Here is a 14,207-nt window from a genome sequence, read left to right on the forward strand (position 1 = left end):
TCAAGGGCAGACATCTCCTTTACTTGATGGGAGGTTAACAAAATCTTGTTCAACTTTTCAACTGCTGTTATCCATTTAGGTCTGCAGCTGTAGACTGTATACTAAATCTCCAACATCAAAACTTCTGAGTTTGCAAGCTTTGTCATGGCCTTCTTTTTGTTTTTGTTGATTTTTTCAGAACTTTGTTCTGCACATCAGGAAGGAGTAAGTCAAATGTGGGTTTCTTCATTGAAATCAACATCTAAGCAGGTGACAACCCAATGTTGAGTGAGGAGTGATTCTACAGTTAAACAAGAACCTTGCTACGCTTGTCTGCACAGTGTCACCAGTCATCTTTTTCATCCCCTCTGTGAAAGTTTAAACAGCATGTTCAGCTAGGTGTTAGAAGGATGGCAAGGAGCTGAAGTTACATGCTGAATGCTATTTCTCTTCATGAAGGTTTTAAATTCTTCACTTGTAAAGTATGTCCCATTGTCTGGCATTGGCATTTTAGGCAATCTATGTGTACTGAAAAACATTCTCCATTTCTCAATAGTGATTTGGGAAGTGCCATGTGTGAGGATAAACTTCATCCACCTGGAATGAGAATCTACCACAATGGGGAACATCATTCCTAAAAAGGGCCCTGCGTAGTCTACATGAAGTCTTTCCCAGGGTGAGCCCAGCCACTCCCACGGGTGCAAAGGGGATTGAGCAGGTGCCTTTTTGAAACTTTGTCTCACCTCACATTTCTGCACTGTTCTTTCTACATCCTGATCCATACCAGGGCACCAAATATATGATCAAATATACAATCACTTCATTCTTGACATGCTGGAATGGGTCTCAGTAAAGCAGCTTGACCTTGTGATAGTATGATCACTCTTTCTCCCCAAGTCACACATCTATTTTTTGCACTGTGAGAGCCCTGCACCAACCCTATCACAAGCTAGCATGAGTTATGAATCCACATCCACGGAACATCTTCTCTCAGCAACAGATGTAGAGGGGCTAGCAGTGTTGCTAGATTCAGAAGGAACTTATTATTATTAATTGTTCAGAAACCTCAGGTATGCTTGATTCAGGTGCTTCTTCAATGGCTTTCACTTTCGTTCCGTAGGATGCAGACCCTGGGCATCTATTTGTGGCCTTAATATTCCAGTCACCAATATATCTTCCATAAACACAACCACTCCAGCGTTGTTTAGCAGTAGTCTCTACATTGTTCTTTGAAAGATACCAGGCATTAAAGCAACTCCATAGAGTAAGTGGTTGTATGTGAATAACTCTGTGTGTATGTTAACCATCAAGTACTTCTTGGAGTTTTCATTCATGATGATTTGCTGGTATGTGTGACTCTTTGTCCATGTCCAGCTTTGTAAACTTCTTTCCTCCATCCATCAGAGCGAAAAGATCTTCCACTCTCGGTATTGGATACTGTTCCAGGGTTGACACAGGGTTGACTGTAAGTTTGTAGTCACCACATAACCATATACTGCCATCTCATTTTAAGATAGGAACAACTGGAGCTGCCCATTCAGAATATTTCACAGTTGTTGTTGTTGCAGCTGTATTTCTTCCCATTTTTCCGCATGTAACGTGTCTTTCATGAATCTGCATTCATTGGCCTTGTGATTTTTCCCACTGCTCCTATGACATTCTCTGGTTTCTTTTGGTCCACTTGTTTCTCCCTTCATGCTGTGATAAGATTTCCTTGATTTTAATTCAAAGTAACTGTGTGACCATTGATTATATGGTGAATGGTTGTTGAGTTTTGCTGTTAAAGTCACCTTCTGCATGTTACATTTCAGAAGATATATAGGGCTTTAAAACATTTTTAAGCAGGATTTTTAGGTTGCTATCAAGGTTTTTTTTTTTCATTTATTTTTAATAAAAATGGATATATGTATTATGTTTAGGCTCAGCAACCATGCTCACTTTTTGGAGGGAGTAATAAGGGAATACTTAAGTTAAGTGATTTAAAAGTTGAGGCACTTTTGTGTATGTTTGATCTATGATACTAACTTCAGTGTGCTTGCAGCTTTTTTTGTGTGTGGTGTTCCTTTTTTGTGTGGTGTTTCCTGTGTGGACTTCAATGTAGACTTATCCCCAGTATAATATATTTGTCAAGTCAAGTCAGGTCAAGTCACCTTTATTTATATAGCGCTTTTAACAAAACAGATTGTGTCAAAGTAGCTGTACAGCATTAATTAGGAAAATAGCTTGTCAATAATGCAAAATGACAATAGTAAACACTAATTTTCAGTTAAAGGCAGTTCTTCATTGAATTCAGTGATGTCATTATCCAGCTCAGTTCAGTTTAAATAGTATCTGTGCAATCAAGTCAACGATATCCCTGGAAATGAAGTGTCCCCAACTAAGCAAGCCAGAGGCAACAGTGGCAAGGAACCAAAACTCCATCGGTGACTGAATGGAGAAAAAACCTTGGGAAAAACCAGGCTCAGTCAGGGGGGCAGTTCTCCTCTAGCCAGACGAAACCAGCAGTTCAATTCAAGGCTCCAGCAAAGTCACATTGTACAGTGGACCCAATTGGTTCATATGGTCTTGTCCCGGTGGCCGTCTGAAACAAGGTCTTCACAGCGTATCTGGGGTTCATCTAGTTGTCCTGGTCGCCGCTAACTTTCGGGGCTGTAGAGGTCCTCTCTAGGTGCTGATCCACCATCTGGGCTGGATAAGTACTGGATCTGGTGGCTACGGTGACCTCGGAATAAGAGAGAAACAGACTAATATTAGCATAGATGCCATTCTTCTGACAATGTAGCAAGTACATCGGGTGTTATGGGAAGTGTTCCCGGTTCCGGTTGACCTAGTTAATGCAGCCTAAAAATCCTTTAACAAATTTGAATATTATGTGAAATCCAGGTTAAAGAGATGGGTCTTTAATCTAGATTTAAACTGACAGAGTGTGTCTGCCTCCCGACAATTTTAGGTTGGTTATTCCAGAGTTTGGGCGCTAAATAGGAAAAGAATCTGCTGCCCGCAGTTGATTTTGATATTCTAGGTATTATCAAATTGCCAGAGTTTTGAGAACGCAGCAGACGTGGAGGACTATAATGCAACAAGAGCTTGTTCAAATACTGAGGTGCTAAACCATTCAGGGCTTTATAAGTAATAAGCAAGATTTTAAAATCTATACTATGTGATCAATATGATACCTCTTCATTCACTGCTATGAATTGATGGCGGTCACATAAGTACAATTTGAATCATGCTATTGCACTTTCATTAATGCCAACAAAGTTTTCTAGTCTATTCAAAAGAATAGTGTGGTCAATAGTATCGAATGCAGTGCTAAGATTCAATAGCACTAATAGTGAGATACAACCACGATCAGATGATAAGAGCAGGTCATTTGTAACTCTAACTAGAGCAGTCTCAGTACTATGATACAGTCTAAATCCTGACTGGAAATCCTCACAGATACCATTTTTCTCTAAGAAGGATATAATTGTGAGGATACTACATTTTCTAGTATCTTGGACAGAAAAGGTTGATTAGAGATCAGTCTGTAATTAACTAGTGCTTTGGGGTCAAGTTGTGGTTTTTTGATGAGAGGCTTAATAACAGCCAATTTGAAGGTTTTGGGGACATATCCTAATGACAATGATGAATTAATAATAGTCAGAAGAGGATCTATGACTTTTGAAAGCACCTCTTTTAGGAGCTTAGATGGAATAGGGTCTAACATAAATGTTGTTGGTTTAGATGATTTAACAAGTTTATACAATTCTTCATATGTTGTTGTTTTGAATGAGTGGAATTGTTCCTCAGGCAATCTATAGTACACTATCTGATGTGATACTGTAGCTGATGGCTGCATGGTTACAATTTTATCTCTAATAGTATCGATCTTGGAAGTAAAGTTTATAAAGTCATTACTGCTGTGCTGTTGCAAAAAATGTCAACACCCGTTGATGCTTTATTTTTCGTCAATTTAGCCACTGTATTGAATAATAACCTGGGGTTATGTTTGTTTTCTTCTAAAAGAGACAAAAAGTAATCAGTTCTAGCAGTTTTAATGCTTTTCTGTAAGATAGGTTACTTTCCCGCCAAGCAATTCGAAATCCCTTTAGTTTTGTTTTCCTCCAGCTGTGCTCCATTTTCCGGGCTGCTTTCTTTAGGGTGTGAGTGTGCTCATTACACCACGGTGTCAGACTGTTTTCCTTAATCTTCCTTAAGTGTAAAGGAGCAACTTATTCTAAAATGCTAGGAAAGTGAGAGTCCATGGTTTATGTTACATCATCAAGTTGTTCTGAGGTTTTGGATATGCTAAGGAATTGGGATAAATCAGGAAGATTACTTACAAAGCAGTCTTTTGTGGTAGAAGTGATGGTTCTACCATACAACAAGGAGTAGAATTTACAGTTTTAGCTGTATGAAGTCTGCACAAGACTAAATAATGATCTGAGATATCATTGTTTGGCTGCATAATTTTAACACCATCAATATTAATTCCATGTGACAGTATTAAATCTAGAGTATGATTTCGACAATGAATAGGTCCCGAGACGTGTTGTCTAACCCCAATAGAGTTCAGAATGTCTATAAATGCTGATCCCAATGCATCTTTTTCGTTATCAACATGGATATTAAAATCACCAACAATTAAAACTTCATCTGCAGCCAGCACTAACTCAGATGTAAAATCAGCAAACTCTTTAATAAAGTCTGTATGGTGCCCTGGTGGCCTGTATACAGTACCCAATACAAACATCACTAACATCATCATTAACATGTTTTTCTTTGGATAATGTTATATGAAGCATCATTACTTCAAACGAGTTATACTTGAAGCCTGTCCTCTGAGAAATACTGAGAACATTGTTATAAATTGAAGCAACACCTCCCCCTTTACCTTTTGGATGTGGCTCATGTTTATAACAGTAATATTGAGGGGTAGACTCATTTAAAATAATGTAATCATCAGGTTTTAGCCAGGTTTCTGTCAAACAGAGCACATCTAGGTTATGATCAGTGATCATATTATTTACAAAAAGTACTTTCGTAGAAAGGGACGTGATATTCAATAAGCCAAGCTTTATCATTTATTTATCCATATTACATCTGTTTTTTTTTATTTGTTGAACCTCAATTAAATTGTTACTCTTAAATTGGTTTGGACGTTTTTTGTATTTTCTAGCCCGGGGAACAGACACAGTCTCTATGGTGTGATATCTAGGTGAAAGAGTCTCTATGTGCTGAGAATTAACTGACTTCTGTGACTGGAGGCGGCTAGCAGACGGTCAGTTTAGCCAGTCTGTCTGCTTCCTGACCTGGGCTCCAGTTAGGCAAGTACAAACCATAAGACTATGTGCCATATTTCTAGAGAGAAGATTGGCACCACCCCAGGAGGGATGAAGACCATCTCTTTTCAACAGGTCAGGTCTGCCCCCAAAATTTGTCCAATTGTCTATGAAACCTATATTATTCTGCGGGCACCACTTAGACATCCAGCCATTGAGTGATGACAGTCTGCTATGCATCTCATCACCACGGTAAGCAGGGAGGGGACCAGAGCATATTACAGTTTCTGACATCATGCTTGCAAGTTCACACACCTCTTTAATGTTATTTTTAGTGACCTCAGACTGGCGAAATCGAACATCATTAGCGCTGGCGTGAATAACAATCTTACTGTATTTACGTTTAGCATTACCCAGCACTTTTAAATTTGCCAAGGTGTCAGGCGCTTTGGCTCCTGGTAAACATTGGATTATGGTAGCTTGTGTCTCTATTTTCACATTCCGTACAACAGAATGGCCAATAACTAGAGCACTTTGATCAGGTTTCTCAGTGGGTGTGTCACTGAGTGGGGAGAACCTGTTTAATGTTTTGATAGGAATGGAAGAGCAGTGTTTTGACCCACGACTATGCCGCTACTATGCCGCCTCACAGTCACCCAGTCGCCCTGCTGCAGAGGCATTGTAACCGGAGCCAAACAATGTACAGGACATAACTGACAAATTGCATTAGAGAGCTGTTGCTTGTCTGGGGTCAGTAATCTTTTGTATTTGTATTTATATAGTCTACTGGGATCTTTTGAGATTGCTATTGTTTGAGAGAGCACATTTTCTGCGTATTTTCATAGCTCTCTGCTGTTGTGGAACTTTTTGTGTTGGCTGCACATTTTTGCAGGGAGTAGTGGAAGGGACTCCATTTGTATTTTGTGCTGTTGTTGTCAGCACTTTAATTAAGCCGGAGTTGAGTTTTATTAATGGCTCTTTTAGAAGTCATCTTAAAGGAACCTTCAGAACATTCACTTGAAATTTTCACAAAAGATCAACTCTTGTAGCTGGCCTCTTATTATGATACTCCCATTACCAGTAGTTAGGGCCGTAGCTGGGGTTTGCGGGGCCCTAGTGGAGGTTGTACCAGTGGGCCCTGTTTGAAATTGTGTAATTTGTATGTTTGTTCTATTTATTTATTTGTGCTATTTACATAAGTTTTTTTCAGGTTTGCAGGTACAGAAACCAAATAATCAAATGTAAAATAGCACTGCATAGTCTTCACTGTAAAAATGTAATATACAGTCAAACCAAAACATTTCTTATATTATCACATTTTATTTGCTATAGAGGTGAAAAACCTCCGTGAAGTTGGCCCCCCACTCAACACAAAACGTCAGCAAAATAGTCTCAATCGTTTGTGCTCCGTTTGTGCTGTAAAAAATTTCGTTTGTGCAGCTTTGGTTTTTTAGATATTAAAATAATATTTATAGGTCATTCTGAGGTCACGCAGCCCCCCACATACTCCAAATTCACCCCAAATAGACTCGTTTGTTTGTGCTTCGTTTGTGCTGGTTGGTGCCAGTAAAAGTTTCATTTGTGCAGCTTTGGTTTTTTAGATATTAAAATAATATTTATAGGTCATTCTGAGGTCACTCAGCTCCCCCACATACTCCAAATTCACCCCAAATAGACTCGTTTGTTTGTGCTTCGTTTGTGTTGGTAAAAGTTTTGTTTGTGCTGCTTCAGTTTTAAAATATTAGATAATGAATTATAGGTGATGACGTCACTCAATCCCCCGAAGGTCAGCAGCAAATTGGTTAATAAAATGTTATTAAATACATAAAGGATATTTGTATTATTTAACATATTAAACTATTGGAGCTTTGAGTCATATTCTGAGTTGCTTTCTTTAATTTTGAAGAAAACTAAATTTGATTATCATTTATTTTATTTTTTTTGTGAGTGAGTAAGATGAATTAATGCATGATCACATTTATTCTAAAACTAACGTAACATCTTACTCCCGATTTCTCTCTACAAGGGGACAGGAGATCTTTTAGTCAATAAATGGGAAAAAAGTAACTGGTGTTACTGGTGGGAAAAAAGTAACTTTCTTGTAAATTAAAAAGTAATGCGTTACTTTACTAGTTACTTGAAAAAAAAGTAACTTGATTACGTTCCTTGTAATGCATTACCCCAACACTGTTTATATGCAATTATATATTTATTTATAATTAACTATTATATAGCTCCAAGGTGCAATTACAGGTTCAAAAGGTTCAGCTTACATGCAGTTTGCAAAAGGAGCAACAAAAATTTATAATTATATGCAATTGTTTATTTATAATTAACTATAGAACCGAGCACTTTAATGTAAAGAGTAATAACAATGAGAATATAACAACATGAAAAAAAAAAAATTAAAATATAATCATTAGTGATGTGTCATGCTTCTGGGAATGTCCTTTTACTGTTTTTCACATAAATTATATTGCAATTCATTGTTTTCTACTTGCATTTAGTTTAACAATTAAACCATTTACAATTTTTCACTCTACTGTATCGGGGTATTCAGTGGAGTTCTGGACAATATATATATATATATATATATATATATATATATATATATATATATATATATATATATATTGTACTCTTAATTGTACTCTATATATATAAAATTTTAAAAAAAAAATTGGGGTGGGGGGTATAAAAAAAACTGTATAGGGGTTCAGGGTTGTGCTCTTACAATACATTTTTGAAGATGTAAATAAATGTGGGCCACTTTTAAGTTTTTATTAAAATAATAATATAACAACAATAATATGTAATAATATGTCCTCAACAAATCAATCAAGTTCCAGGATTTTTTGTTGGGGGTGTTGTGTAGAAAGCTTTTATAAAGACAAGACAAGGAAGGGGTTTTGGGTTATAGAAACAAACAAAAATGTTTAAATGCATTAATAACTTCAATATTCTTTATTTATTGCACTATATTGAATTTTACCTTAAAATATACATTTCGTGGCCTAATGGTTAGAGAGTTTGACTCCTAACCCTAAGGTTGTGGGTTTGAGTCTCGGGCCGGCAATACCACGACTGAGGTGCCCTTGAGCAAGGCACCGAACCCCCAACTGCTCCCCGTGCGCCGCAGCATAAATGGCTGCCCACTGCTCTGTGTGTGTTCTCGGTGTGTGTGTGTTCACTGCTGTGTGTGTGCACTTTGGATGGGTTAAATGCAGCGCACAAATTCTGAGTATGGGCCACTTTACTTGGCTGTATGTCACGTCACTTCTCGTCACATTTAAAAGTTCATATTGCAAAGTGTGCATAGTTATTAAGAACTTGTACCCATTAACTATTAAGTAATTTAAACAGGTTATCAGTTTGGCTCAACATCTCAGTCATCAGTAACAGTTTATTGAAGCCTGCAGTCCCACCTACTGGTCGGAACAGGTACTGTTCAACAGTGACCATATCTGCAAGTTCTTCTCGTTATTTCCTTACAGCTATGGCGCGCACTCCGTGCCAAATTCAAACGTTCGAATGACCGACCGACCAATTGGACGTCAAACTGAACGTCTATCTCAACGTCTTGAGCTTTGAGCGTCTTACACTGCGGGTGACCCACGTGATGACCAGACGTAACGTTAATGTCTAGGTATTAGCTGTTTGTTAAACATTTAAGGAGCCAAGCTGCTGTGTAAAGACTATAAATGGACATTACAATAAAGTTATTTTGTACCTAAAAGAATAATGCATGCTGCTGTATGCCTACTTACCTGCTGTACTGCTGAACTTGCTGTCAGTGGCAGCCTGCAGGTGTATGGCTGAAGGCATGTTTACGGCTGTGTACCATGAGTGCTCAGACTGACCTGAGATTTACCTTGCAAACGTTTCAGCAGTTAGTAGCTATATGTGTCCCGTATTTCTGTTGACTGAACCAGCCATGCCATTAATTATGAATTTATCAGTCTTTGCAGCAAATCCTTTAAATTTTAAGGTATTCTGAACAGAGCAACATAAAAAGCAGATAATATAAGCAGCTATACAAATATTGGACAAAGTTTTACATATAGCCTATGCCATTATTTTGGGGACTCAAGCCCCTGGCCTTTTTCAAAATTATTAAAAAGTGCCCCTCTTAGACAAATAGCAATGATATTGTGGTCAATAAAACAAAACGCATTTGAATTATAATTAACATGACAATGTGTACAAAACAGTAATTAATCGCTCAAAAGTCAGAAAATTCCTGTTTATTTTTTCACATATCTGCAGTCTGAGGCATTGGGTTGTGTGCGTTTTGCTTGAATGACATGTATATGTGATATTCCACAGTCTGTTCAGAAACCTTCTTTCCAGTGAGTGACTATGGGTCACCGGAAGTAAAAAATAAACTAAACAATATTTTAAACTTTTTTCTTTAATAATCAAAGCTAGTGTGTCGATTTAATTATGTTAGAATATTACATAATTCATCATTTCCTGTTTGTCATGTATAATACACCAACCAATCATGATCTGGCACAAGTTCATATTTCATTGGACAATAATGTGAAGTGGAGCGGTCATTTTCCGTTCTTATTCATGAATCAGTTGAAAATTACAGATGAGCGTACATTTTGTGGAGCGATCTGGATCTGCGGTTTGACTCATTTTATAAATCAAATTATATTGCTGAGAAAATGGATGCTAAATTACTACAAAAGCACTTAACAAAACCATGCAGCGCCAAAAGTCGCAATAATGGTAACCTGTATTCAATTCTCTTATATTTACACCGTTTACTATTCCATGAAACTATCAAAACTAATGAAGCCCAAGTGTCACTTACAGGCCTGTTATGTGAAGTGTAGGCGGGCGAAATGGTGACGTGAAAGGACTTTATTATATTACATTTTTTGATAATTAAACAGCATTATGAAAGTGTCTTATATGCTCATCAAGCCTGCATTTATTTGATCAAAAATACAGAAAAAAAACTGTATTTAAAAAGAATAATTAAATTGTAGTCAAATTAAAATAATGTTTTTCTATTTTAATATCCTTAAGTTTAAAATATCATTTATTTCTGTGATGCAGAGCTGAATTTTCAGCACCATTACTCAAGTCTTCAGTGTCACATAATCCTTAAGAAATCAATCTAATATGCTGATTTATTATCAATGTTGGAAATGTGTTGCTGCTTAATTTTTTTAATTATTTATTTTTTTTGTAACCTGTGATAGGCCTACTTTTTGGGGTTCATTGATAAATGAAAAGTTAAAAAGGAGAGCATTTATTCAAAATAGAGATGTTTTCTAACAATATTAATCTATCACTGTTTCTATCAATTTAACAAATCGTTGCTGAATAAAAATTAATTTCTTAAAAAATAAATAAATTAATAAATGCTGTTCTTTTTTTAATTTTTAATTTATCAAAGAATCACATTTTAAATTAATTTTAAAGTAGCCTATATTAAAACTTTGATCAAATAAATGCAGTCTTGATAACCCAACATTTGTGATATGCTTGAACTGTTTTATTTCTATAGATTTTATTTTAGGCAAGTCCTGATGATTTGAGAAGGCTAAATTTATCAAACACAGGCTATGATCAACTCACTCGCTGCCACTGGCCGCTTGGTCATTACTTTAAAAAAAAAAAAAAAAAAAAAAAAATTACATTTAACGAACAAAAAATGCTCCAAATGTTTTTCTAAATTAACTTTATAAAAAAAGAAACAAAATATAATCACTCTTCCGTTATGTACAAAACTAAACTGTTTTAATATAGCCGAAACAGAAAAATCTTTTGAACAAATGAAATTTTGGGAGAAAGGGAACCTGTGCGTACCCTTGGAAGAAATCCTGCAGGCCCTGCTTGCTGTACTTGAATAAGTATTTAAAGAAAATCGTTGTAGGCTATTTGCCTAAGTCGTTCTGAGTGATAAATTAAAAAAAGATCCCACCTGTATATCATGAATAAACAAAATAACATGTAATTTACTTGAGGTTCTGCTGAATTCTCCTGACTGTTATTAAAGCTCTTTTAGTCAATTTGATCATGGCTGCTGAAACACCAGTGTTTATATCTGGACTATAAACTGTTACCCCAATACTCACTTTATTATGTTTTCAACACAGAAATACCAATCTTTTAATGATTACTCGTGTATACAGTATGTAGATCTATTTTGTTTGTGTGTCAAATTTGTACAAGACCTCAAAGTAACCTATAAAGTATTCATGTTCAATGTTCATGAGAACATTTTGAAAGTTTTTACCTTAAATATAAGAGCAACTGTCCACTGTAAAGACTTATGCTAAACTATTTTAATATTGAACAAATTAATAAAAAATATATACTTTTGTAGTGTTTTTAAATGTTTACCTGTAATGACAACTCCCAATATTTATAATATTTGGCAGACAACTTTATTTAAATTGCTGTATAGTATGTAGTTTAATATTCCTGACATAAATGTTCTCAATATGACAGTGTCATATTTTTGAAAATTGTGACCTTTGTTGGAAAAGTAAATCAATTATTTATTTGTTTGATTGTTATATATAACACTGTGAAGATTGTATAATACTCTATAAACAATAAAAATGTACAGTATGTCTGCTCTTTGAAAGTAAAACACATACTCAAGCACAGGATTCAGAAAAAATATATATTTTAGTGTTGTTTTAGGTGAACAATATCTATGTATTGCCTGTAAAATCCATTTATAGTCTTTACACAGCAGCATGTCTCTTTACATGTTTAAAAACCAGCCAATTTCAAGACGCTGACGTCGCTTGAGGTCGTCACATGGGCCACCTGCTCAGTCAGATGCTGAAAGTACAAGATGTTCAGTTTGACGTTTGTTCGATCGGTCATTCGGACGTTTGATTTTGGCACAGAGTATACTCACCAATAGAAGATTACATGAGGACAATCTATATTATCTTTTTTCTCATCTTATTTGTTATTCTCACTTGGCAGCCATATTTGCAACGACTTTCAGCATCCACTACTTGAATGGAAAAATCCTGCAAGCTCAAAAAACTGCTTGTCAAACTCATATCTAAATAACATTTAAAATCAGCAACAAAATCGGACATTAAGTGACCCATAAGTTTTTTTTTTGTTTGTTTTTTTAAGTTCAAATAGCCTTAAAAAGTCCTTTGCCGGTGTCTCTGAAAACTGTTATGTTTCTATGGCAACTGGAACAGCTGTAGTGACACAGTATGACTTCCGATCAGCGATTGGCTCTTTATTTTAGAAGGCGGGACTTACTGGCTCTTATTTTTCAATCAGGTTACATATTTGTGGCCCTGGACCCCAAAACAGTCATAAGAGTAGACTTTCTAAAATTTATATTAATCTGAAAGCTGAATAAATAAGCTTTCCATTGATGTATGGTTTGTTAAGTTGGGACCATGTTACGCCGAGATACAACTATTTGAAAATCTGGAATCTGAGGGTGCAAAAAAAATAAATAAAAATAAAATAACAAAATAAAATAAAACGAATTATTGAGAAAATAACCTTTAAAGTTCTTAGCAATGAATATTAATAATCAAAAATCAACTTTTGATATATTTACGGAAGGAAATTTACAAAATATCTTCATGATCTTTACTGAACAATTTTTGCCATTAAAGAAAAATCGATAATTTTGACCGATACAATGTATTGTTGGCTATTGCTACAAATATACCTGGGCTACTTAAGACTGACTTTGTGGTCCAGGGTCACATTTGATTATTTATTAACCCTATGTTTTTTCATCAGGTTACATATTTGATCACTCAAACCCTTTTATCTAAAACTCTCTACTTGACTGTTAGTCTCACACATCTGTCATGTGTGGAGGTTTGTGGGGAATATGCACCGGAAATAGTAAACCATCCGGGTAGGAATCCTCATTTTAACATACTAAGATTTGGGACACACTAATTCTAATTTTGAACACTATTTAATGCTAAACCAGGATGCACCATTTGATATCAAATAGTGCTCTTGGTGTTGAACTTAAATGGTTGCTAATTTACGTTTAATTAACATTAAAACATATAGCTCAATATGTGTTCAACCTATCGAATGATAAAACAGAAGTAAACACTGTAAACAGAAAATTCATTCATTATCAGTTTTTACACACGATTTTCTTCTTTTGCAGAAGCCAAATAAAGAGGTATGTAGGCCTAGTGTCTTTCTATAAGCCATGGCAGGGTGGTAAGTTGTTGTTGACTCATAGAATGGAATAAGAACATGTCCGTTTCTTGACTGGTTAATTTAATGAACAAACAACATTTACATTAAAAGCATGTGGAGCTAAGAACCATATTGACCCGTACCTGTTTAATATAATGTGATGTTGAACAGGTGACCTATAGCTACTCACCACAATGCATCGCCCTCTAATGGTGAAATAATTATCACAATTTGGCTCCTATGGGACAAGACACTTGTTGAGGGAGGTGATGTTGACAATCCTCCGTCATTCCAGCTTTTTTACAACCAGCACTTTTACATATTGGCAGCAAATCAATTTTCTGAATGCTCTAAAAGTCTAAAAGGGACTTTTTTTTTTTTAAAGAATACAATTAGAATAGAAAGTGCTAGAGTTAGAGGGTCAAAGATGGAAGAGATGTGTTTTTAGCAGATTCTTGAAGATGGCTAAGGATTGAGTTGGACAGGTCATTCCACCAGGAGGCAACATTTAAAAGTCTGTGAAAGTGATGTTGTGCCTCTTTGGCATTAACAATAAAGTGACGTTCACTTGTAGAACACAAGCTTCTAGAGGCACATAAGTCTGAAGTAATGAACTTAGGTAAAGAAGTGCAGAGCCAGTGGTGGTTTTGTATGCAAACATTAATGTCTTGAATTTTATTCAAGCAGCTCCTGGTAGTCAGTACAAATTAAACAGAAATGTGACTTGCATTCTTTTCGGCTCATTAAAAATTAATCTTGCTGCTGCATTCTGAATTAATTGTAAAG

Source organism: Cyprinus carpio, chromosome B8 (assembly GCF_018340385.1).
Source record: "Cyprinus carpio isolate SPL01 chromosome B8, ASM1834038v1, whole genome shotgun sequence".
NCBI classification, from domain to species: domain Eukaryota; kingdom Metazoa; phylum Chordata; class Actinopteri; order Cypriniformes; family Cyprinidae; genus Cyprinus; species Cyprinus carpio.